The sequence below is a fragment of the Aphelocoma coerulescens genome, chromosome 12 (genome assembly GCF_041296385.1).
Source record: "Aphelocoma coerulescens isolate FSJ_1873_10779 chromosome 12, UR_Acoe_1.0, whole genome shotgun sequence".
Taxonomy (NCBI): Eukaryota; Metazoa; Chordata; class Aves; order Passeriformes; family Corvidae; genus Aphelocoma; species Aphelocoma coerulescens.
Window position 1 is genome coordinate 18,729,566 of NC_091026.1, and position 24,363 is coordinate 18,753,928.

General features: G+C 41.3%; 1 long non-coding RNA gene across 1 annotated transcript; it reads left to right on the forward strand.

The window, feature by feature from the left end:
* Nucleotides 1-1,571: 1,571 nt before the first annotated feature.
* Nucleotides 1,572-23,975, forward strand: LOC138117555 (uncharacterized). Its single transcript, XR_011154699.1, has 4 exons — nucleotides 1,572-1,687; nucleotides 9,367-9,719; nucleotides 21,376-21,492; nucleotides 23,081-23,975. It is a non-coding gene; the product is annotated as an uncharacterized lncRNA (long non-coding RNA).
* The last annotated feature ends 388 nt before the right edge of the window (nucleotides 23,976-24,363 follow it).

Sequence of the window (24,363 nt, forward strand, 5' to 3'; positions counted from 1 at the left end):
CCTTGTTTACCTTCCCCTCTTAATTCTTTACCTCCCTTCCTATTGAACCTTGTGTGAAACTAGACCAAAAAAATATTTAGGGATGAGAAGTGCACTCATCTGACTGTAAAGTCCATAGAGTGGGCTTGGTAGAGCAAGACAAATAACAAAAGTTAATGTAAGGACACATTTAGGGGCTTGATTTTTAATGGTGTTCTTTTACAGACACCTGTCCTGGTTAGTTTGCAAGATAAATAACATAATAAGATCTACCAAGGAACTAATTTTTATATGAAACGTGAACCTGGGAAGTTTGGGCAGGCTGACAATATTGAAAAACTCACAGGCTTTCATCTGCTGAAGGCTCTGTTGATTATTTGATGTTCTTGAGTGTCCAGTTGTAATAATGTGAATCCTCCTACAGTTCTTCTGTGGCTCTACTCAACAGCAAATCATGCTCCTACTCAGGAACTTGGAGAATCTAATTTATGTATGTTCATTAGATGTTTGTCAAAAAATACAAACTTTATTCATGAAGCTTAGCTTTCACCCGTGATTACTTTAGATGAACAGGCTTTCATTATGTTGCAAGAAATAAATCCTTTTAAAGACTTAAAACCAGTGCTCCTCAGATCCAAAATTATTAATTCTCCTACTTAAGGAAGTAGAGCTTTCTTTAAGCTCGTGTGAATGCCACAGATAAATGATTAACATTGCCTTTTGCATAATTGCAGGGCCAGGTGAAATGCTTACATATATATTTCATTTATATAAAAGGTGTATGAATCCATACATTGCATTTCAAAGGTAAAAACAAATGAGAGCTGCAGCAGGCTGGCACAGAATAAATTCTGCTTTGCATTTTGGAAGGGCTGTAAATCACTGGAGCTCTGCAGTCAGAGTTTATGATTTCCATCAAAGAGCACGGGGGACATATTTCACTATAGTCTATCCATTATTCTGCACATACTTGAAAAGAGAAACTCAAACAAATCTCTCATTAGGAAACATTGACAGAGGACCAGCAGAGAATTCATTTACTGGTACATGGTGATACAGCAAAGCAGGCAGCCAGAGCCATCTATCAGAGTGCCGTGGGGATGGAGGGCTGAGGAGGAGATGTGCATCTAGACAGGGGGTTTTGTACAGCTCTTCCAAGGTTTCTGTTTGTTCTGATTTCTGGGAGCTTGAAAGCAAATGAAAATTTATAGCTGAGGTGTCAGGGAGCTGGGAGGGCTGGCTGCTCCTGCAGGAACAGGCGCCGTGGCAGGAGGGCAGGCCCAGCCCCGGGGCACGTAAAGGACATTCCTGGGGCAATCAAAAGTCAAAAATCAAAGTGATGGGGCAGCTTGGAAAGGATTGGAGTCAAGAACAGGCCCAGTGATGAGAACCAGGGTCAGCCACATCCCTTGGTCACCAGGCAGGGGCAAAGGGAGGGTCCAGCTGGGACATCAAACCCGAGGGTTGGGAACAGGATCAACACCAAATGGGTGCCCAGGTGGGTGCCCAGGTGTGGCTGAGGGCAAGGCTGAGGATTCACACCTGAAATAGGGCTGGGGAGGAGCCAGGGGAGGCTGCCCAGGGCACTTAAACCCTTCTAGAGGCCTGAGAGGTGCCTGGATACTGAACAGCAACTCTTGTGTTTTACAAAAATTGTCTTGGCTTATCTGCACCTCTTTCATGTCTCCCCTGTCTCACAGGGGTTCAGGTTGGTGCTGCTCTTGGGGTTAAACTCCTGCTGGAGTAGCAGTGTGAGGAACACTGACAGGCATCTAATGGGTTGGCCAGAATAAGTAGAGAACAGGCAAGAAAAATATTGTCTCAGCTGGATTTCTAAGGGTTTGTGTGCTGATGTGGTTTTGGGGTTTTATTTTGTATGTTTGAGAAAATTGAGAAAATGCAGTAAAAAATCTGTGATGCATGATTTCTCTGGAAATTCTTATTTTTTTCATCCATCTTGCTGAATATTTATTCTAGTTTTGCAGGTATCAATCAAAATGTATGCAGCCTGAATAATATTTGAACTTTAATTGACACTAAATGAAATTAATTTTGTTGCTCTCTTGACAATGGGGTTTTTTGTATGTTATTAGGATGATGTGATGTGTTCATTTGGCTTTTTTATAGTAATGATCATTATTTGGGTTATTGCTGGTACCATACCCTGATACCTCCAGACATGGAGAGGTTGATAGCTGGAAAATTGAGGCTGTTAAGGATTTGTGGAAATAAATTAGTAACTTTGACACAGCCTTCCTGAAACAGCATGGACTGAGCCACTCTGCTTGTGTTAATGGGAAATAAGTTGATTTCTCCCTGTTTTGGAATGATGAGTGGACTGGAAAGAAGCTGGGATAGAAACAGATACTCCAAGAGGCCAAATATATCAAGATTTGTTATTCAGTCTTGCTGTAGCTCAGTTTTGATTGCTGCTATGAATCTAGATCTGCTTTAGGAATGGATCTGAGAGCCTTCCCATCAAAATATGTGCTGAAAGGAGTGTGCACATATAACCCCTCTAATGGGTTTTGTCTGCATCAGCTGTGACTGTTGCATTTTAGATCTGTTTTATATAAAATCTGTCTTCTGACCATTTCTCTTACTCCCAGCCAAGCCGTGGCTCTGTCAGGGGGTGAAATGATTAGTCCTGTGTCAGAGGCTGTGGGTCAAGGTCTCTCCAGAGCAGCCCTGTGCTGCCAGTGGGCATTTCCAAAGGGAATTGGGAATATCAGCTGGCTTTAATTGTGTTCTCTGCAAGTGTGACGCTTTTTTTAAGTGAAAGGTCAGGAGAGGCTGAACTCATTTAATATGGGCTGAAGTAAAGCACTGACTTTGCACAAGGGCATGGAGTGATAGGACAAAGGAGGGTAGAGTTAAATTGGATAGTGGGAAGGAATTCTTTGCTAATGGCGTAGTGAGGCACTAGATCAGTTTGCCTGGAGAGGTTGTGGCTGCCCCTGGATCCCTGGAAGTGTCCAAGGCCACGTTGGATGGGGCTTGGAGCAGCCTGGGATAGTGGAAGGTGTCCCTGCCCATGGAGGGGCTGGCACTGGATGATCTTTAAGGTCCCTTCCAACCCAAACCATTCTGGGATTCCATGATAAATTCCAGGAACCTGGAAAATGTTTCTTTGTCCGGCAAAAGCACCAAGAGTTCATGAAGTCAAAGCACAAGCTCATGGTGCTTGTGATTCAGTATAAGGGATTTCTGATCAAACTTTTCTTGATGTGGCATCAGAGAATGGTTTTGCTGCCACATCCATGGGCATGATGATGTCATTGTCAGGATTTATGCCATGGAAAATTCAGCCACTAAGTTAAACTGGTGTGTGATGGAAAGGAGGAAAAATGTGTGGGAGCCTCTGGCTGGTCTGGGAAGAGGACCTGGGTTGGGAGCAGTGATCCTGGGAATATTCTTGGCAATTTCTATTATATACAGTACACGTGGTCTGAGAGCTACAGACTCAAAATTTATTGTCCACCCAATGTGGTATCACTGGTGACATTATCTTGGTGATGAAGAAATGCACAATTCCTTGTCTTCTTCTCATTCCTTGTCATATAGGGACATAAAAATGAAGGTCCTTTTTCTTTTAAACAAATACAGTAGAATTAGGAAAGTTTGCATACTTTGAGAACACCTTAATGTTCAAATTGCCTATTATTTAAAAAAGGAATTAAAACTTATATTGTGTGGGAACATTGATGTGCAGGTTGAACATCCTTGTAGGCAGTGAGGTAGTGCAAAAAGCTATTTTGATAAGAAATTCTCTCTTCCAACTCCTGTGGACTGAGGGAATGAGCTCAAAGTGCCACTTAGGACACTCCTGACTGGTTGCTGCCTCCTGACTGACAGCAGAGGTGAGCGTGAGGGGCTGGAAGGGGAGAAAGAGTTATGCTCAGGGTGATTTATGAATTTCAAATAATTGATGTTTCCAACCAGTGTTCAGTTCCTCATCAGTGGGAAGCACAGCTTGTTTATCATGTTCTTAAATGGATGGAAGGGAATATGTGCATATTAATGTGAAAGAAAAAAAAAAGGCACTTTATAAATGGCAGAGCAAAAACTTTTCCAAGAGATTTTAATGAGGATAGATAATAACATGGATGAGTTTAACCAAATTTGGTTTTCAATCATACCAGAAGGGACACTTAGTCATAGTCTCCATACACTTATTCTTCTGAGGGGCAGCTGTACTGAGGAGAAATCTCCAAACCTGCTCAAGGGTGATGGAATGCAGCTCTGGCTGCTTTCTCAGCTGGCTGGCCTTGGATAATAGCATTTCTGGCCTAGGAAATATTTCCATTTACATGGAATGCTGACAGTTGAATGAGTTTCTCTTTACTTGCTCCAAACCAGAACATCCTGAGCTTTAGTTTAATCTCAGGTCAGGCTGCCAAGTGACCTTTAGATCATGTTGGTATTTGAGCTGTTTTGCACTGTCTATGAATAAAATCTTTGGTGTCTTTATGGATTTAAGAAGTTATTGACCAGTGGTTCAGGCATGTTTGCTGCTCAAATAATGAGCAGCTTTTTAAATAACAAAATTATTTTTTGTTAGAAGCCAAGGAAGAGAAGTGTGGCCCAAGTCAGCCAGGCCTCCTCACAGGGACTGCCCTGGGGGGTGCTCATGCTCCCTGTGTGTTCCAGTGAGGCAATGCCATTATTTTTGTGTGGCTTTCCTAATACTAATAAGGAAACTGCATGGCAGGCTGCTGGTGTCTGCTTCAGATCCCAGCCTGCCAAGGATATTTAATTTTTACTGAAGATATTGGTCTCTGGGATATAAGAATTATGTTGGATTTAGGTTTGGGTGTAAAAAGATTCTTGACTTCTAAACTGCCCCCAAATTCCAGCCCTCCTTCTGGATCCCATAGTTAGAGAAATGATCAGTGTGGAGGAGATTAATGCCTAATGTTGTTTAATTGTAGAGTGGGATGCTGGAAGTTGGGGAATCAAAAGAAGTTGCTGTCCAACAGGAGAAGAGGAAAGAGCAGGATGTAAACACCAGGCTTCTCCCTAATGGATATTAAAGTAGTTGGGGCCTGGAGCTCTCAGATCCAGTATTTAATAGATGAGCAGTAGCTGCAGCTGTCATGCTCTATAGTGGAACAGCACTATTACTATTTTATTACCTTTGATTAGTTGAAATTGTATCTTATAGCCAGCAAACCCCCCATAAATGCATTTACCAGCAGCTGTATTTCTGCCCAGCCCTGGCACCACGAGGAGCTGCTGCATTAGAGAGGCCCCATCCATCACACTTTAGATTTGAAGCAATATCCTCTCCCTAAATTAACGTCATCACCTCCTAACAGCTGTGGCCACCAGCTCAGGGATGGTGGATGAGTTTGTCAGTGTTTCCAATATAAATTCTGCCTTTAATAGATTTATTTGTAAGTTAGACCCACTTAGCTATAAAAATCTGCTCTGGGTTGGAACTTGGCATGGAGGGCTCTCCCTGGATGATTTTCTTCACAGTCCTTCTGTGCTTGATTGAAAACTTTTTGCCAAATCCAGTCAAGCATAATAAACTTCTGGAAATAATAATTAAGGGTCTCAATGGCTGTGGTTTTGGCCAAATGGTTTCTTCTAGGGAGAGCAGGCAGAATCTATTTATTGATGTGATCTTCTGTCTCCAAAGGGTGCTTGAATGTGATCCTGCCCTAAATGGTTCGTTGAGAAATGTAGGCCTCCCCTTCCCTCCAAAATATTAGCTCTGTTCCCTCCCCTGAGAATGACAGAAATGGGAACAAGAAAATTTCATGTGGGTTTAACAAAAGTGTGGGCCTATGTGCTAATTTCTGATTTAACATATGAAATCTTCACATTTAAAAACATTTCAAAAAGAAAGAATTTCTTTATTTTGGGTATTGTGAATCATTTCAGCTTCTATTTTCTGCCCTTGTTTCTTGGGTGATGCTAAACTTAGAAAACTCAACCTGTAAGTATGCAGTTTGATTCAGCTGGTAGAGAATTTTTGCTAAGATGCAGTTTCTCTGAACAAATAAATATCAGTTTTTAGTTGATAATCTATCACCTGATAACAGGAAACTTGTCCAACCATGTCCTAAAATGAGAGCTGGTAACAACCACACACTCTTCATATATTTATTGGCAGAAATTTAAATATGAACACGTGATGACCAGATGTTTCCATTCTTATTGCAAGATAAGACATCTTAGCAATCTTTGTGTTTGAAAAGCAGGTGATTCATCAGTTCCTTTTTGTGAGTTTTCATCTTGGTGAAATAAATTTTCAGACAGAATTCACGTAACTGCACAGAGAAGGTTCCCTGGATGCCAACCAACCAAAGTGTGGTCCAGGCTTGTTCTTCCTGTGCTCCTGGTTTGTGTTTCTACTCTGCAGGTTATTCTTTGTCAGGAGTGATCCAGCTTTCCATGGATGTGGGAAAAACTGCCAAGGCAGCGCTCAGCTTAGCATTTCCTTCCCATTTATCTGCCTATTGTAATCTGTAATTAGCTGCAGTTTCCTCAAATGCTCCTGGCACAAACATTTTCAGGTCTACTTCAAGCTCCACCTCATTAAAGCAGCACCCCGACACTCTTCCCATGTCATTGTGGGATTGCAGCTGCTGCTTATTCACCCACCAAAGTTCTGCTGCACACACAGCTGGCTGTGAGCGGCCTGGAGGGATGAACAATATCTGAGTTTGACCTCTGAGATCAGTCTGATGAGGGTTTGGAGCAGTGTAAATCCAGCCTCCCTTCTGCCCCTTGGAGCTGCCTTTAACGTCTTCAAAACGTGTCAGCAGTGGAAGGAGGCATAATTCAAATAGTCCTGGAATACAAGGGGAAAATGAAAAATGGGGAGCTCTGCAAGGAGCAGTAACACCATGTGCTATCAGCTTCTTGAAGCCTTGTAAACCTGTCAGAAACATTCTTGCTAATAGTCCATAATACCTTGTAGAAGTAGTAATCAGTGATTTCTGAACCAAGCTGGCAATTCAGAAATGAGTCATTGCTCGCATTGATTTTTATTTTTATTTTTTTTTTAATGTGGTCGGCATCTGTGTCAGGCAGTAACAGCAGCAGCAGCGTGTTCCCATCCCATTGTCACAGGGTCACAATTCAGGTCTCAAACGACCAGGCACGACTTTGACCTATTGCTATGCAAATTCCCTTCTAATGTGTGTCGATAGTGTAGCAAAACATGTTTTGACTAAGATCTGAAAGAAAGGCTGCTATTAGAGAGCTGTAACTGAGCCATTTAGGGCTAAAACTAATAATTTGTTAGGAATTGCTTACCAAAACCTGCTCTTAAAAATTTCTATTAAGAACAGACTTTGGGTCTAAGGAAGGCTGTGTTTTGTGTAAACACGACAGCATTTAATACAGATGGGTAAGAACATTATGGGATGTGCATGCAGCTGGAGATAAGGAATGTTTGCAGGTGTTATGGAGGTCTTCTCTGCGTTTGGAGTGGCATTAAAGCACTGACAGTTTATCCCCTGACTCGGCATCTCTGAGGCTGGAAAAGCCTTCCAGGATCATCAAGTCCAAGCTGTGCCTGATCCCCACCTCATCCCCAGCCCAGAGCACTGAGTGCCACCTCCAGCCCTTCCTTGGGCACCTCCAGGGATGGGAGCTCCCAACCTCCCTGGGCAGCCCCTGCCAAGGCCTGAGCACCCTTTCCATGGAGAAATTCCTGCTGCTGTCCAACCTGAATCTCCCCTGGTGCAGTTTGAGGCTGTCTCCTCCTGTCCTGTTGCTGTTCCCTGGGAGAAGAGACCCTGACCTTGCTGCCCCCTCCTGTCAGGGACTTGTGCAGAGCCACAAGGTCCCCCCTGAGCCTCCTTTGCTCCAGGCTGAGCCCCTTTCCCAGCTCCCTCAGTCCTTTCCCATACCCCTGACTCTCCAGACCCTTTCCAGATCTTTTCCTTTCTCTGGACCCACTCCAGCCCCTCGATGTTAATTCCCATCTCTGGAAAGCTCCAGTCAGCTCTAATCCATCACTTTTCAGGGTTTTCTTCTTTCACTGTCAAAGAGGAAATCTGAAATTTTACAGCCCCCAGCTCTGAACAGTGACAGAGATGTGATAGTCCTATTCCAGGACTAACATTTCATGACTTTTGTGCCTAAAACGGAGAAATCCAAACCAGGAATGAACCCTGTGGGTCCTGAGCCTGGAAGAAGCAGAGGCTGAGGCCATGGGCTATTCTGTACTGTGTTGACTCTCTTAGTGCTGTTGGGACAAGAGCAAGGTTAGGAATTCTACCACAGTTGGATTCTTCTAAAGCCATTTTCTTGTCTGGCAGTAGAGGTTAAGCTCAGGACACAGAAACATTTTCTTTTATAGGCTTGACAATGGCTTCATAAGGGTTTCATGCCCTCCACCACCATTTCTGCAGGGAAAATCCAGTTGGTGTCAATATTTGCAGAGCTGAGAGTGGACCAGATATCAGAGATGGTCTGTGAAATGTTTGCAGTCCAAAACCAAACAGGAAACTCCCAGGCCTGACACTGTAATAATAAAGGATGACATTCCTCCAGATGCTTGCCAGGAGAAAAGTGAAACAGAATATATAAATGTTCATCATTTTTCCTTTGCCCTGAATAAAAGTGATTATGGAAATAGATAATAATTGCAAAATATAATCATTGGGTTTAAAAGCAACTGTCATGTGGACCAGTACTGAAAAAGGTATTGTGAGGCTGCTTAATGAAAAAAAAGTATTGTTAATTTTCTTTGCTTAGGATTAGTTTCTGGGAGAAGAGATAACATCTGAAATTCCATCTTGAATTACAGTACTCCTTCTCGCCTGTCTTTTGTGACTGTGAAAATGCCCCTTCTCAGTATAACAAATGAGTTATTTCTTTATTTCCACTCTGGCACCAAACTGAAAACTACAAAAAATGGTAGAAGATGAAATAATTTTCTTATAATTTTCTTATTCAGGAGCCAGTGGATATTTATTTGGTATCCTGGAGATGATTAACGCTTGGAGAGGGAGATAAAAAAAAAATGACATGCAACTGAAAAAAAAAAAAAGAGAGAGAGAGTAGATGTTAAGTCAGAAAATTTCTTCCCTTGAGGTACTCCATGAAATTCCTGTATTCTTTTGTACAAATTTTCAGAAGGCTTGATCTTTCTGTGTACAGAGGAATTATCTTTTATTAATACAGCCTATTAAACTGTGTGTATTGAGTTGTTCATGCTGGTGATAGTTGCTAAACTTTTAAAACCATTTCTGGAACAGCTTTGCAGTGAAATCCATGGCCTATACATAATACATGGTGTTGTGCTGTGGGCTGCAGATTTTAATTGGGTTTTGGTTTGGGTCAGCTGGGTTACTTACTCTTCAAGGCATCACTTTCTAACAGAACACTGTTCCTGTATTCTTCTGTTTCCTCTCACTGCTGCAGCCACTGGAAGGGAATAAGGTTTGCTGTTGTTGTAAAAGAATTGGGAATTAACTCCTCCCCAATGTCCCCAGCACAGTTATCTGCTTTTCCACATCTCCTGCTTCCTCCCTCCCATGGCTGGGCTTCAGAGTGTGAAAAACAGGAATTTGGTGTTCAGAGAGTGCTTGGACTCCACTGGGACTCCCACAGAAATAAAGCACATTAAAGGCTGCCAGGGACCAACCTCCAAGGATAAATCCAGAAGCTCTGAGGAGGAAAATGAAAGTTCTATTGAAACCTCTGTGTTTGTCCCAGTGCATCCAGCTGGAGATAAGGCCTGGAATGATAAGCAGCAGATAGGATCGGACCACAACGTGAGCTTGCAACAAATTTATCTGAAATACATGTTTTATTTGCAAAGGGATGCTCCCTTAAATCAGTAGGGAACATCCTAACCACAGCTTCAGAATTCAAAGTGTAATATTCTTTTATCTGATTCTCCTATTTCTTTTTTTCCTTCTGAAATACAATTTCCTGGTATAAGGAGGGGGCATCTCTTCACTCTTTGATTATTTTTTTAACGGTTTGTTTTTTAATTAGCTTTTCTATTTAATTAGCTTTCCCAAATCACTCTCAGTAGTATCAGAGTATTTGTGGAACAATCTGAACTCCCTCTGGTGGTCACACAATACTTTTGGAGTCTTTTCTATCTTAAACCATGAGTTCAGGGTTTTTTTTCAGGGAAGGGTGGTTGTATCAATGGTTGCATACTTAACTGTGAATTTTATGGTATCTCTCATCAAATTCGGTGATGAATTTGGCATTTAAAAATTTAATATGTCATAGAGAAAATAACTCTAGCTGAATGACTGTGAATAGAAATTAATTGTGTTCAAAACTTTTTATTAAAATTTGTAACCCCACCCCCTCAATGGATAATTTCTTACACTTTAATCAGAATCCAAAGATAGCTGCTTCCTACTGTGGTACCTCGTTCTGCAGCTTGTACATAAGACATGCACAATCCTTACTCGTTTTACACCATATTTCTGGAACAGGGCAAGGAACGAGCACCACAATTGAGGCAAAAGGTTTTATAGGAGCTGTTAAAAAAATCCTACCAGCAAATGTGTGCTCGGTGTTGTGGATGTGAGTGATCTGAGGGCAGTCCTGTTGGGAAGATCAGGTACTGAGCTGGCAAATGAAATGAGTTGGTTTTGCCTGGAATATGGAATTTAGGAGGAGAGAACAATCTCAGGTACAACCCTGAGCAGTGGTACCAGCAGTTCCACAGCTGCCTGCTTGCCTCTCCCCCTGTGCAGTGTGAAATCCTCTCTCAGACAGCCCCGGCCTGCTGAAGAGCAGCATGAAAACACTTCACAGATGCGACAGCTCCTGATGAGTCTCTAAAACAGCCCCAACCAGCTCGGCCCTGATCGGGGCTGAAGTGCCACAAACAGCCCGGGGAGGGTTTGGTGTGGCTTAGGAAATGCTCAGGGTGTTGGGTTCTTCGAGTGTTTTAAATATGCCTCAAATGAAAGTGCTTCCTAAACTTAAACTTTAGGATTTGCATGACTGCACTGACCATTACCTGTGCTGAACAGAACTGAAGAGCTCAAGCCAATCATACAATGAAATTGTGTTCTGACCTGTTTGAATGTGGCTTTACCAGCAGTCTCTAAACATAAGTTAAGGCACCCGAGTCAATGAATGCCAGTCCTGTGTCTATTAGGAGCACAGGATCATTAAGTGTGTCATTGCCTTTCAATATCGCAGCCGATGTTAGCAGATAAAAAACCTTTCTGGGAATATCTTTATCCTCTGTGACATTTTCAAGCCATTCCTAGGCGATGGCTCCCTCTTCAGTCCTGCAGCAGAGATCAACATTCGTTTCTCTTGACAAATAAAGTCGGGTTTTCTATGAATGCTGGCAAACACATTCATTAGCTTTTGCAAAGACATTTACTCCAGAAAAGCTAACCAAAATAATGTGCTGAACACTGGAAGCTCATGGCTGAAATAATTTGCAGCTCTCAGACTCTGCTTCTCTTCCTTGGGTTATTTTGTTTTGAGGGCTTTATGTGGGATGGAATATCAGATCTTTGATCTCTGGACTGATTATATGAGGTTAGCAAAATAATTGAAATGGAGGAAAACCAGATGATATAAGAAACTAATCCACTGAACAATGCAATGTGTATTAAACTGGCAGTAAAACAATTAGGTGGTGCACTCATGCAATAAGCAAACATTAAAAAAATCTGCACACAGAAACATCTAGAGCACGGTGAGCAGAGTGAACGAAGCTAATTCCAAGCTCAGGATGATAATTTAGGCCATTTCCTGAGCTCATCCTCGTGTTGTTTGACTAATATCAGCAGTTTGCTCCCATAAGTACAAAATGATGTTGAATTCTAATGGCCACTTAAGTCATGGAAACAATATAATTAGAGTAATAAATACAACTTCATGTTTTCATAATTAGAGTAATAAATACAATGCTGGCTCTCTATAATTTACCTGATAGTTATCTGCAAATTATCGTTGTTATACCCTAGCCCTTGAGGGTCCAGGGAGTAGGGGAGTGAATAGAACAGAATGTACTGACTGTCCTCAAAATTATCCTGATTCCAGAGGGGGAAGATGGGTGGGGAAGGGCTGGAAATGTCTGGGAAGGTCACGGTGGCTGCCCTATGTCTGCAGTAATGGCAGAACAAGTGAAGTAATCATAGAATCCCAGAGTGGTTTGGGTTGGAAAGGACCTTGAGGATCATCCCATTCCAATCCCTGCCATGGGCAGGGACACCTTCCACTGGCCCAGGTTGCTCCAGGCTGCATCCAGCCTGGGCAGCTGGAATATGACAGTGGAGATAACAGTGATAGTTTAGGAAAACTGCAGACTTTGTCAAAGTTTATACCCTTATTCCCTTTCAACTTCTCTAGTGATTTTATTTCCTGTGATACCCCAGAGAATCCTCTGGCATTTCCTCTTCCATGGTTAATATTCCTGTATTCCACTGAAGAACTGGATATTTTACTGCATCCCTATAAATTCCCATGCTGTGGCCAGGGCACTCTATGGAAAACCACAGCAGCTGAAGCCCCTGGCACTGTGGCCCTTTCAAAAAATGAAGGTCCAAAAGGAGGAAAGAGCCACTGGAGCACTGAACTCCCATTGATAGTGGGATGGCAGTGCTTCAGTGCTATCTATTTTTAAAACTATATTTTTAATGCAGTGAGAAATCACTGTTAGCTGAAGGCTGGGTGCTTGTGGGTTGGTTCTTTGTTTATAAAGTGTGAGGAGAGACATGTCTGGGTGTGATGCCACACAGCTGCTCCAGGGGAATTAAAAACCAGGGAAATGAACTCACCGTGTTCAAAGAGCTTTTTAAAGGACAGATATCCAGGGGACACTGCCACCCTCCATATCCTACAGCTGTGGCAAGAGACCTAATTCTGTTTATTGATACACATTAGAGTGACATAAATAAGTGATGTTGTGCTAACAGAGAATACAAAATTCACGTTGTGATGTTCTAAATGTGCAGTCCCTTTTTTTGGTTGGTTTTCTTCTTCCAAGTTCACCAGTGAATGCTGTGCTGCAGTACCTGACTCTCACTGGGGCATGTTTGGCACTCCTCATAAACACCTCCTAACAGGGTCTGGGGATGGAAGTGTAACTTCCAGGGTAAATTCTAAATGCTCCAGATGTGCTAGAAGTGTCCAGACTAATTCAGATAATTTATGAACTGGGAGCCTGCCAGCCTTGGTGTGCATCAGTGTTGTGTAGCTTTGCACCTGCTGCTGGGAAGTAACAAATTCATTAGGAAGTCCTAATGAATTGACTATTTTTTTTTCCTTTTTGTGCTGAATTAATTATTGCTGTATGCCAATAGACATATTAGGCAGTGGGGTATAAAGTTATTCTATAGATGTTAGATTTTTATTCTTGAAGGTGACAGGAGAAAAATTCAAGTGTCCCACTCACCCATCCCTTGCTGCCTTTGCCTCATCAGGAAATGATTCAGCAGCGCTGCTGCTGATGCCAAAGCTTTGTTCAGAGAGTGATGCATCAGAGGTTTTTTTGGGTTTTATTTTGATATTTTTACTTTTTTTGCCTTCATTAACAGTTTGGTTGCGTTTTTGGACTATCAGGAAAAACCCATCACTAATCTGTTTAAAGAAAATTGATGACATCACTGTCCTCCAATGCAGATCTCTATTAATTACATAAAGGTGGTGTCATTGTCCCAGGGAGTCCCCCTGAAGCCTCCCAGGGGATCACAGTCAGGCACAGAACTTTCCAGCAGAGCAGGCCAATTCATGCAAACAATTATTCCAAGCAAAATTATTCACTAGCTGCTGGAAAAAACAGTAAATAATTTACTCAGTGTGTACTATTTGAAAAGCTAAGCAGTAGCAAAGTAGCATGAAAACATTATTGTCAAAAAATTTATGAGATCACCAGTGGGTAAGAAATCATTCAGATAAATCCTATAGGATCCACTTCAACAGCTCTAATTCAAGTTTTCTGAGCTTTTAGAATCATTGCACTGATTGATCAGCCTTTGATGACTGTTTATCTCAGGACAGGAATGAGAGGGTCCTTTCTGGTGGGGCACAGCTGAGCTGCAGTACCCACATCTATGGTTCATTTCCTTGTTTCCCTTGGCACCACGAGCACTGAATTCCAGGAATAAATGCACAAGAGTCTCCCAGCTCTGATCTTTTCATAGATTTCCATTCTTAGAAGGTGGAGAATCCTATGGAAGGAAAGAGATTTTGGCTCTGCTTTAGGCAAAAGCTAAAATAAAATAATACTACTAATAAAAAGGGAGATACTCAGTGCTGGGATCAGTTTTCCCAGAACCCCGATCTCACATCCCATTCCTAGGAGCTGGAGAGAAAGGGACACAAGGCAGATCTAAACTTGTGCAACTGCATTAGGATCCATCTTCCACTTGTTCTTTCTCACTTGATGTATTGAGACTGGATTGGGGTTTTTTGTTTGTTTTCATGGGATTTGTTTTGGGGGGTTGTTTCAAATTAGATGATCAATATCTTGAGACTGTCAAGAAATGCATTGAGTCAGTGTTTCTTGTGCTTGCAGGGGACATATTCACTTAGTAATAGGATTTTAGTCCCCTTTTTTCTGTCTCTGAGATAGAAATAATAAAGAAATTGTGCACAACACCCCCTCAGAGTGTTTCTCTGACAAAACTTTATTTTAAACCTAGGCTTACACGTAGCACAGAAACACAAATTGTGCACTTTGGTACCTGTAAAAGAGGGGTAACATTTTAAATGGGTGGGTTAGATTGGCATTTAATTTGCATTTAAAAAGCATTTATTACTAGTTAATGAATGAATTGGTTGCTCAAAGAGCACTTAGTGAGATTTATTGTCTGATCAAAGAGAAGGTCAGTAGCTAAATACCAGAGATGGTGCTTGTCACTGCCAGTGTCACTGTGTTGGTCCCATGCAGGAGTGGCTGACAGGGAGGGCAGCTGTGGGCTGGTTGATGGATGAACATTGGCAGAAACCCCATTAAAAAAGGCAAGACAATTGTGCATAAATAAAATAAGAGCAAACACAGGTGTCTGAGTGGGGAATCCACCTGACGGTCCCCACATCAGAGATCCTGTTCACAGTGGGCTTGGATTCAGGTTGGTCCTAAAGAAATGAGTTGAAGAGATCTTTCTGTGCAGCATCTACTAAACTACCCTAAAACATCAATGTGGTCTTGGCAAAAGAAAGCCAAAAAAGACCACAAAAGGTTTATAAGTTGTGCAATGTTTAAGAAATCCCCAGTGTTTTATTTAGTATAAAGATATATTACTTTATAAAGAGCCTTGCTCAGTATTCCAATTCCCACTACCCATAGGATTTTGTTGTCTCCTAGAAGTATTTTGATGACTTTTACTATCCATGTTTAAAAAAAAAGAAGTGAATTCATTTCAAGGTCTGAAAAGTAACCTATTAAAAACTCTGACCCTTGGTTTTAAACTCTCTCCTACTTCAGAGTTTCAGAATTCCCTTTGAATGTTCCTGAGACCAGAAGTCAGCTGTGCCTCCTCCCTCCTTGTGGTTGCTGCATCCCAGAAGTCTGTTTAGGGAAAAATCCTCTCTGAGTTTTCTTTGTTTTCCTTCAAGAAATATGAGGCAGTCTATCTTACTCTCCTTTAGAAGAACTCAGCAGAAATGACACAATAAATTGGTATTTTAGTTCTGTTTGAAATGCAGGGGCTTCCTTGTTCCTTTCGCCACATCTGCTGCTTTGGATTTCTGTTTTCTCTAGCTCTGCCATCTGTCTTTAACAATAGCAAGATTATAATTTTCAATTTTCAGTGAAATAAAATGCCTCAGGTGTTAATTCATGCTTCACTGGTATCATCCTCTGCTTTATCAGTGCTAAATATGGATCACTGTCTGACTCTGCATCCTTTTTCATTAGGCAGTTTAGTATTCTGGCATGATTTGATTCACCTTATTGGACTGGAAATAATGGTCACAGTCTGATTTCTGTCTAAACCTAGACTACAGGGAGAACTGCCTGAACTTATGCATCCTAATTTGGATCCCAGAAATATTGCAGTAACCACGTCCAGTGTTTCCAAATGGTGACCCTAATTTTGGTTCAGAACAGCTCATTTTCAGTGCAATAGAAATACCACTCCTGCTCATTACTCCTTCCTTATGTTTTGCAAATGGAAATTCCAACTTTTGCTGGGGAGTAGTAGACACAGTTTATTCTGTTTCTTACGTGGCAGAACTAACTCCTTTTATTGAGTGTTTGCCATGGTCTGCCCCCAATAATATTTCCCATTAATGGTCTATGTTTTCATGCACCTTCAGTTACATCATACATGGTGCTGCAGTTATTTTGTACTTTGTGCTGCTGCAGGAGGGTTCTGAATAAACTGATCCAGTGGAAAGTGTCCCTGCCCATGGCAGGAGGTAGAGTGAGATGTCCTTTAAAGTCCCTTCCAACCCAAACCCTTCTGTGCTTCTGGGATTTGAAGCTTCCAGTGATTTAGAAGCAACCACAGGTTGTTTTCTGTGCCATTAATCACTTTTCCAGTTTTTGTTCAATATCCATACTCCTCCCTGCTTTCAGCAGCCCCATTTTCAGCTGCCTGAGCTATGAAAATCCAGCTCCAAAGGACAGATTGTAAATCCTGCAAATCTTCCTGCCTGCAGTCTGAGATTCAGGATATCCAATGCATCCTGGATCAAGTTCTTGGTGATGAGATTTGATCCTTGTTTTCCAAGCCCACCACAGAAAAACAGCTGTTTCCTCCACTCCAGCCTGTGAAAGAATTCTTGGAGGAAGGAGCTTCTTCAGGGATGGGTGACAACCCCAAAACTGACCAAGACTGACAACTTAAACAATTAAAGCTCAGTTTTCAGGGCAGCTTTGACAGTCATTTCCTCAGGTGCATGAAGACACCTCAAATAGAACTGATTTCTGAGTTATTTTAGATTTTAGGAGCTGGACTCTGGTGGGCCAGTGAGCTGTACAGGCAGGAATCTCAGCTGCAGACGAGAATCTCTGTTCCTGAAAAGTGAATTTCCAGAGAATTGCAGATAATTTTATGATATTGTGTAATTTTTAAGGCTGTAACAGACAACTCTGTTAATGCTTATCCAGACTGCTGTAACTCTTTTTACAGGAGGAATACACTGTGCTAAATTTGGAACAAAGAGCCTTCCAGGAATGATTTTAATAGCCAAGATAAAGAGCCTGCAAGTTAATAAAAAAAGAAAAAAAAACCTGGAAAACTGTTGAACATGAATGTCAACATTTTTAATGGATTGCATTTTTTATTGTGTGCTGCATGTTTCTGTCAGGGGAATATGATAATTATAAACTAGGAACAATAATGAGGGTTTGAATATTCATAGGCAATTAAAATAGGTCTCCGTGCATTTTGTCATTGCCTGGTGGGAAATGTTGCTCATTTTTTAGGAATAAGTGGTTCACAATCCTTGGTGAAATATATGGGGTGGAAATCAAAACACCAAGCAGGGTGCAACACTAACAAAGTTCAGTTGATGATGGGGAAGGAAAAACAAATGTTACAGCATTGATTAAAAACATATAAATGTGGAGCTCTGTGTTCCAATCGACAGTGGGTTCTCAAAATCATGGATATCCTGAGTTGGAAGGGATGCACAAGGATCAGTGTGGAGTAAAACTACTGCAACTTAGATTTTAACAGGTGTAGGGACACTTTCCACAACTCTGAACATTAAATATCTGTTTAGAATCAAAGAGTCAATGCAAAAATACCCAAACAAATATGGAAAAAAGGGGATGACCCAGCAGAAGGTAAGAAAATAAAAGGGAATGTTAAGATAACTGGTGGATATACGTATTAAAAATCCTTGAAGCAGCACTTAGAGCTTTTCCCCACAGTTTTATCGTGGTACAGCTATAAGTTATTGGACTCATCACATTAAATGGACAGTTTGGCTTTTAGAGCTTGTCAGATTACAAGCAGATGATCAATTTGCTGTTGAAGATGAATTTTCCAGTGGTTTTTTCTAATACTGTGCTTATTTCTGAAATTTAAATGGGGATTGCTTCAGAATTGTTCCCTCTTTGGAAGTGTATTTCTCAGGAGATCCTTCTTTTTCTGGTTTGGTGTTCAGGAAATATTGATGGCACGTTCATGTGCTGTGACATTGAGTTGTCACAATTTTGTTGTCATGCATGTCAGTGCTTAATGAGAACCTTTAGCAACTTCATCAGCAGCTTTGCAGGAGGGATCTTGTGGAAAGAAGGTAGCAGGGAGCAGCAGGGACAATTTGGCAGGAATTTTCCTGGGTCCCAGGCTGCCAGTCCCCATTGGAATGACACCTGGAGTTCTGCTGCAAACAATTCCTGAACGGCACAAATGACAAAGAAAGGTTAAGTGTGATGTTAGCCTCGGCTCGGAGTTGATAGATGAGCTTGCAGAATGTGCTGGAGAAGAGTTTTCCCTGGCAGTTGCTCTAATCCACTTTGGAATGCTGTATTCCACTGGGGTGGCTTTAGAGCTGTGTCCTTGCCAGCACAAAGGGCTGACTGCGATGCAAAACTGATCTCAAGAAAAACTCGGGGTTCTAAAGATAACTGTAAATATTTACCATTGCTCCAAAAGAGGAAATTTGGTAGCTTTGCCTTAACAGCTCAGCAGGGTCGGGCAGAACTTGTGCTCAGTAATTCCAAGGTGATTTTAATTAGTTCCCTCTCGTTACAGGCAGCATTCTGAAGCACGAGACAAAACTAAAACGACAAAGAATTTTAAAAATGCCACACTTACTTCTGAATATTTCTGTGGTAGGATCACAGTCCCCTTTGATGCCCAGGTGTCCTCTCAAGAGACGGGCACCTGTCTGTGGCAGCTGTGGCTGCAACCCCTGCAACCCCGAGCCTGGGAATGTTCAAGGCGTGGCTGTTGTACAGTGATACAAACAGAAGAGCCTCAGATGTTTGGGCAGCTTTTTATCTTTGTGGTTGAAGGGTTTTTTCCTTAGATAAATTCAGTTTTAAAAACGAGATGCAAAGAGGTGAAATGATTGTTGTGTGTGCCAAGAGTTTCAGCCTTAAAAGAACTATTTCATATTTTCCCCCCGGGCTGTTCAGGCTGGGGCCAAGTCCAGCTCTCCTCCGGTTGATTGAGTTGTAACTGTGCCTTCCTTCATCCAATATGGACTTTTGCCTAAAGTTTTTCCTTTCTCTTTCTTCCTTTCACCCACTTGGACCCCAAGATGTGATTTTTTGGGCTTGTGCTGGTGATGCTGTGACACGAGGGAAGTGAAATGTGTCACTTGAGTCTATCCAGCTTCTCAGTCACACACAGCTGAAGGTTTTATTTATCTTTTCTTTGTGGGCAGGTTCCTTTCTTGCAGTGAGTTGCAGGTGAGTGTGACAGTGACAAATCTGAGTGCATGGAGGGGACACAGTCCCAGCAAACTTTGCTGTTCACCCTGAATTTAATGGATGGATCCAAATATTTGTTAAGTTTGCTTCTTCCAAACATGGAACTATAACAGCTTTATGTCATCTCCATTTTCTTTGGTACCTTGTATTCAGGAATATATCAGAAAAAAAAAGAATTTCTTGACTTTTATAAGTAGTGAATTGAAATTCAAACAGAAAAACCTGCAGTTAACACATCCTTGATCCCAAAATTGGCAGGGAGTATGAAAGGTTTTTTTTTCTTTTCCTCTGCCAGCTTGCTTAATAAAGCCCAGCAAATATCCTTACAAACCCAGAGACTTTGTAATTACTTCAAGAATTTTATTTATAAAATGGCATATCTGGATGTTTTGATTTTTTTTTTTTACACTTTCAGGGTCTCTAAAGCAAAATCAGCACACCTCCATGAGATATTTGGGCATTGCCAAATTTGCATTTCTTGATTCAGAAATTATCAACAGGAGAGCTTTCCCAGCTCACTGTAAAGCCAATACAGAAGCATTATAAGGTTGTTTTTTTTGTTCAGGTAGCCAGTTGTATGAAAATAAGCATTTCTCTGTCCTGTTTGGGTCTATATTTAGGATATCCAGCCGTCCCTTTAGTGTGAAGTCAAGAATAATAAGAAATGTATCCAGGAACCTCCGACCTGAGAACTGTGGGGGGCAAAAAACAGCAGGCAATGTAGATAGAACAATTTAACCAACCCAGATGTGTTTTAGTTTGCCAGTTTGTAATTTTTACTGGAAATGCCACAAAAAAGAGGGATCTGTAATAACAATGCACAGTCTGTGTGCTGTTTTCAGCTTTCCTCCTTAACACAAAAAGTATAGAATTGAGTTATTACCAAAAAAGTAAAAGCAAAATCCAAACCCTGATAAACTGTTTTAATTTTGTTCCCTCAAGCAGGTTCCATCATATATCAATAATAAGCTTAAAAGCTGTGGCCATTTGCTGCACAACTTCTGGGAAGTCATTTTCCAGCTCACCTTTCTTTGCCTACCACAAGCCTGAAATCATCTTCAGAGTCAACTTTTTACATCTCACTTCCAACTTTTCTCCTTGGCAAGGCAGCTCTGAGGAAACTCTCATTTTGTCAGCAAAAATGGTATTGGCTCTCCGAGGAAAGAAACCCAGAAACTCACCAGGGACTAATTTCTTTAATATATTAAAATACATTTTTACATGCCAGGGTATTACATTGTTCTTTGATGTCCCAGCATGTAGCAAATGATTATGGTTTCATTGTGGCTGTTTGCAAGATGATGAGTGATAAGGTAAGCTCTGTGCTTTCCAATTTTTTGCTTCTGCTTCGTGGGCCTTGATAAATAATTCATGGAGCAAAATTACTGTCCCAGAAAAAGGCAGTCTGTTTCATCAGCCCTTTCACACTTTATGGATTAACACATATAATTTTTTAATGTGCAACATCTCTGGAGTTTTGAAGAATTGGGAGTTTGTTGCTCTCTTTCACAGAATGCTCCAGTAAAGACTTCAGGAAAACTGGGACAGCCATGAAAATGGCCTTTTAGGCCAAAGAAGAGTAATACAGCCAGCAGTGTAAAGGATGCTGGTATGGAGACATTTTAAGTTTCACCAGGAAATAGGAGAACACATGCGAAATTCTATGAACTGGAGAAAGAAGGATAGAGAAGAAAACTGAGTTATTTTGAAGAGTTAAGTGCTGGATCTGTAGCTCCTGTAAATCCTTTCTCCTTCTTTCCTCTCAATAGCCTGATGCTGACTTTTGCTGGTTGCAAATTTGCCCAGCTGATGTGTAAAAGGAGTGGGATCTGTGATGGAAACCCGAGGAAAATGGAGAAAACATTTTCAAGTCCAGCATGTCAGCAAGACTTAACAACAGGCATTTTAAGATGCTGTCCTTAAGAGCTGTTTTAAGGCAAAAACCCAACAAACCATCAGTTTCTGAACCTTGTTCCTAAACTTGCCCCTTAAACCCCTGCTGTGTTTTTTTCCACCACCTTGTTCAGCTTGTTTGAGGCTCTGAGTGTCTAAAGAAGAAACTCTGTTCATCTTCAGAGCATCTGAATTTCTCTTGTTTACAGGTGGAGTTGTATTCCAGTTGTTCCAGTGGATCCAACTCTTCTCCCAGTCACCTGTGCTGCGGTTCCTCACCCCACAAATCCTCCTGGAAGGTTTTCTCCCCAGCTGGCCCAAAGGCTGTGAGTGCTGTTGGTTCTTAACAAAGCAACAAACCCAGCTCCTTTGGGCTTCCTGGAACTGAGCACTGGGCAAGTTCTGAAGGGAAAAAAAAAAAAGTAACCTACTTTCAAATGGTTGCATTGTGTGAGAAATGATGGCAATTGTTCTCCCAGGTATTAATCAGTTCTTTTTGATGTGGTGGTTAGAACCTGTTTAAAAGGAAATTTCAAAAACTTGGGGCCAACAGTCAGCAGATTGAGTGTAAACCTGGTCAGGGATGCTTCATTCATTCAGAAAGGGAATTCTTAATTTAAGGGAGCGTTAATTTTGTCAAATATATAATGCAAGAATTAGAAATATTTTGGAAGTGTCAGAATAGGTGTTCCTAGCATTTTCAAAAACCAATCCATACCTGTTCTGTTTTTATTTAAATGCATTTATTTAAAATTCAAACCCATAATATGTCACTCATAGAGAGTAAGGTTGTCAACGTTATTAAAAAAAAAAGCCTTGGAAGAGCTAAAATAATTTTCCCTCCACCAATATTCATTTTTATTCTTTCCTAATATTTTAGAATTTTTATTCTAGTATAAATACAATAATGTTAAGCACACCAATATTTCTTTTCCAGTGACTAGAAATATTTCTGTGTATAAATGCTCGAATTTATGAAACTATTGTAGTGTTTCCATTTTGATTTATAAACATTCAGAACATGGATTAAGACCCTTCCTTTTCCAAAAGGAAGAGCACTGATAGATTTAAAAACAGAGGTATTTTTCAGTTCAAAATGGGATGTAAAGCATGGATGGCTCAGCCCCTGTGATGTCTTTGCAGCTCTCTGTTAATATCTCTGTTATGGAAGCACGGCTGTAAATCTTTACATCAGCCTGCAGTAAATGGGGAAAGGATGAAATTTTTATGATGGCTGGTGTGAAAGATGGGTTGTAGGAGCAGTAATAGGATGGTCCTGGGAGTTGATTCTGCTGGGAAAAGGGAAGGTGTGCCTCTCGTTAATCCATTCCTTGTGGAGAGAGAAGGGAAGACATTAAAAGGAAAGGCCACGTGCCTGAGGGCTAAAGCTGAGCAGTTAATGGTTGTCCTCCAAGTGCAGCCACAATGGTTAATTCTTGCTGAGGTTCCACTCAAGTCATGGCTGGAAACAGCTGGAGATAAGGATCATGAGCTGAGGAAGGCTTGAGGTGAGATGGGGAATGCAGATTGCACTGGAGCTGTGGTGTGGGATCCTGGCAAGAGTTCATCCCCTCTAACAGGAAACAATGATGGAAAAGGAAGGGACTTTAAAGCCCATCCAGTGCCACCCGTGCCATGGGCAGGGACACCTTCCACTGTCCCAGGTTCTCCCAGTCCCATCCAAGCTTCCCTTGGACACTTCCAGGGATCCAGGGGCAGCCACAGCTTCTCTGGGCACCCTGTGCCAGGGCCTGCCCACCCTCACAGGGAACAATTCCTTTCTAACACAGCAATGCTAAATTATCTTCTCTTTTTTTATTTTTAACCACTAAAAAATGTAAAATTGTTATGTTATCTATATACCATTCTCTGTATTTTTAAGCAGACACTGAACAAGGTTGTGCTTTATTCCAGGTGCATCTAGGCAAGATTCCAGGGAGGTATTTATTTAGAAGAAAGACATTTTATTTGCAAGGCCTTCAGGATGTGTTCCACTTTATGGAAAGAAATTAATGTAATTTTGAAAACTAGAGAAAAGAGCTGTAATTGCACAGTGCATGTAATGGGATTCTTGTGACAAAGCATCTGTCAGGGGATACAGAACCCTGTGGAAAAAGACGTTTTCTGAGATGGATGGGTCCGTGGTGCTGCACTGCTTTGACTCAATCCACCAACTCCAGCCCAGCTCCAATCCTGCAGGAGGGAGGAGCAGCAGCTCTACACGTGCCTTCTTTATGTTGCATTTATGACTCCTTGATCCATTTCTTTTATGGTTTATGGCTTTGCAAGCTGGGATCACATCCTACTCCTCTCTCCCCCATAAAATTTGTTCCCTTGAGCAGCTGTTAGATCGCTGCTTTAGGATCTATGTTATCCATGTTATCCACTTAGGGCTCCATTTATTATTGCAGTGATGTGAGGGCTCTTTGGTTTGTGCCTCTGGAGCTTTCTGCAGTCATTAATTTCTGCACTGCAAATTTATTTTTAATCATGTCAGGACAAGGAGCAGATGAATGGGCTTTGCTGGAAAACATCTGGATTCCATGGCTGGATTGGCAGGAGCTCCCCTCCTGCTGCTGTTTTTTGGGATAAAGTGCTGCTGTTTTATCCTATCCTGTTAAATAACTCAGAAACAATTCTGAAATGTTGTGGTAACTTTGATTACCCTGCAGTAACCAGAACTGCTCCAGAACTTTGAAGAGCAGAAATTGGATGCTCTGCATCACTTGTTTATTATTTTATTTATCTTTGATCAGGTTCTAAAGGTGTAATAAAATGAAATGTGAATAAAATGCATTCAAGTAACAAATATTTGATGTTGTGAAGCTCAGGCTTGAAACACTTGGGAATTCTCTGAGGTTTCCCTTGCTGGGGAGCAGAGGCAGAATGGGTGCAGAGCTCACTGTGGTGGCTGCTGGAAAACCCTGCTCGGAATTAAGCCACAGCTTCAATTATTTCAAGGATAAGCTCAACTTAAAAGTGGATTTTTAGTATATAAGTTTGATCCAAAATAGTGATTTATATTGTTCCACTCACCAGAACATTCAGCCAGCCCAATTTATTACTGTAACCAACTTTTTAAAGTTTTCATTAAAAAATTTCCAGTATTTGGGATCCTGTTGATATTTCATTGGCAAATTCAAATGTCAGCCAATTTCTGCTGAGGTGTTTAAATTTGTTCTTCTTGTTCTGAAATT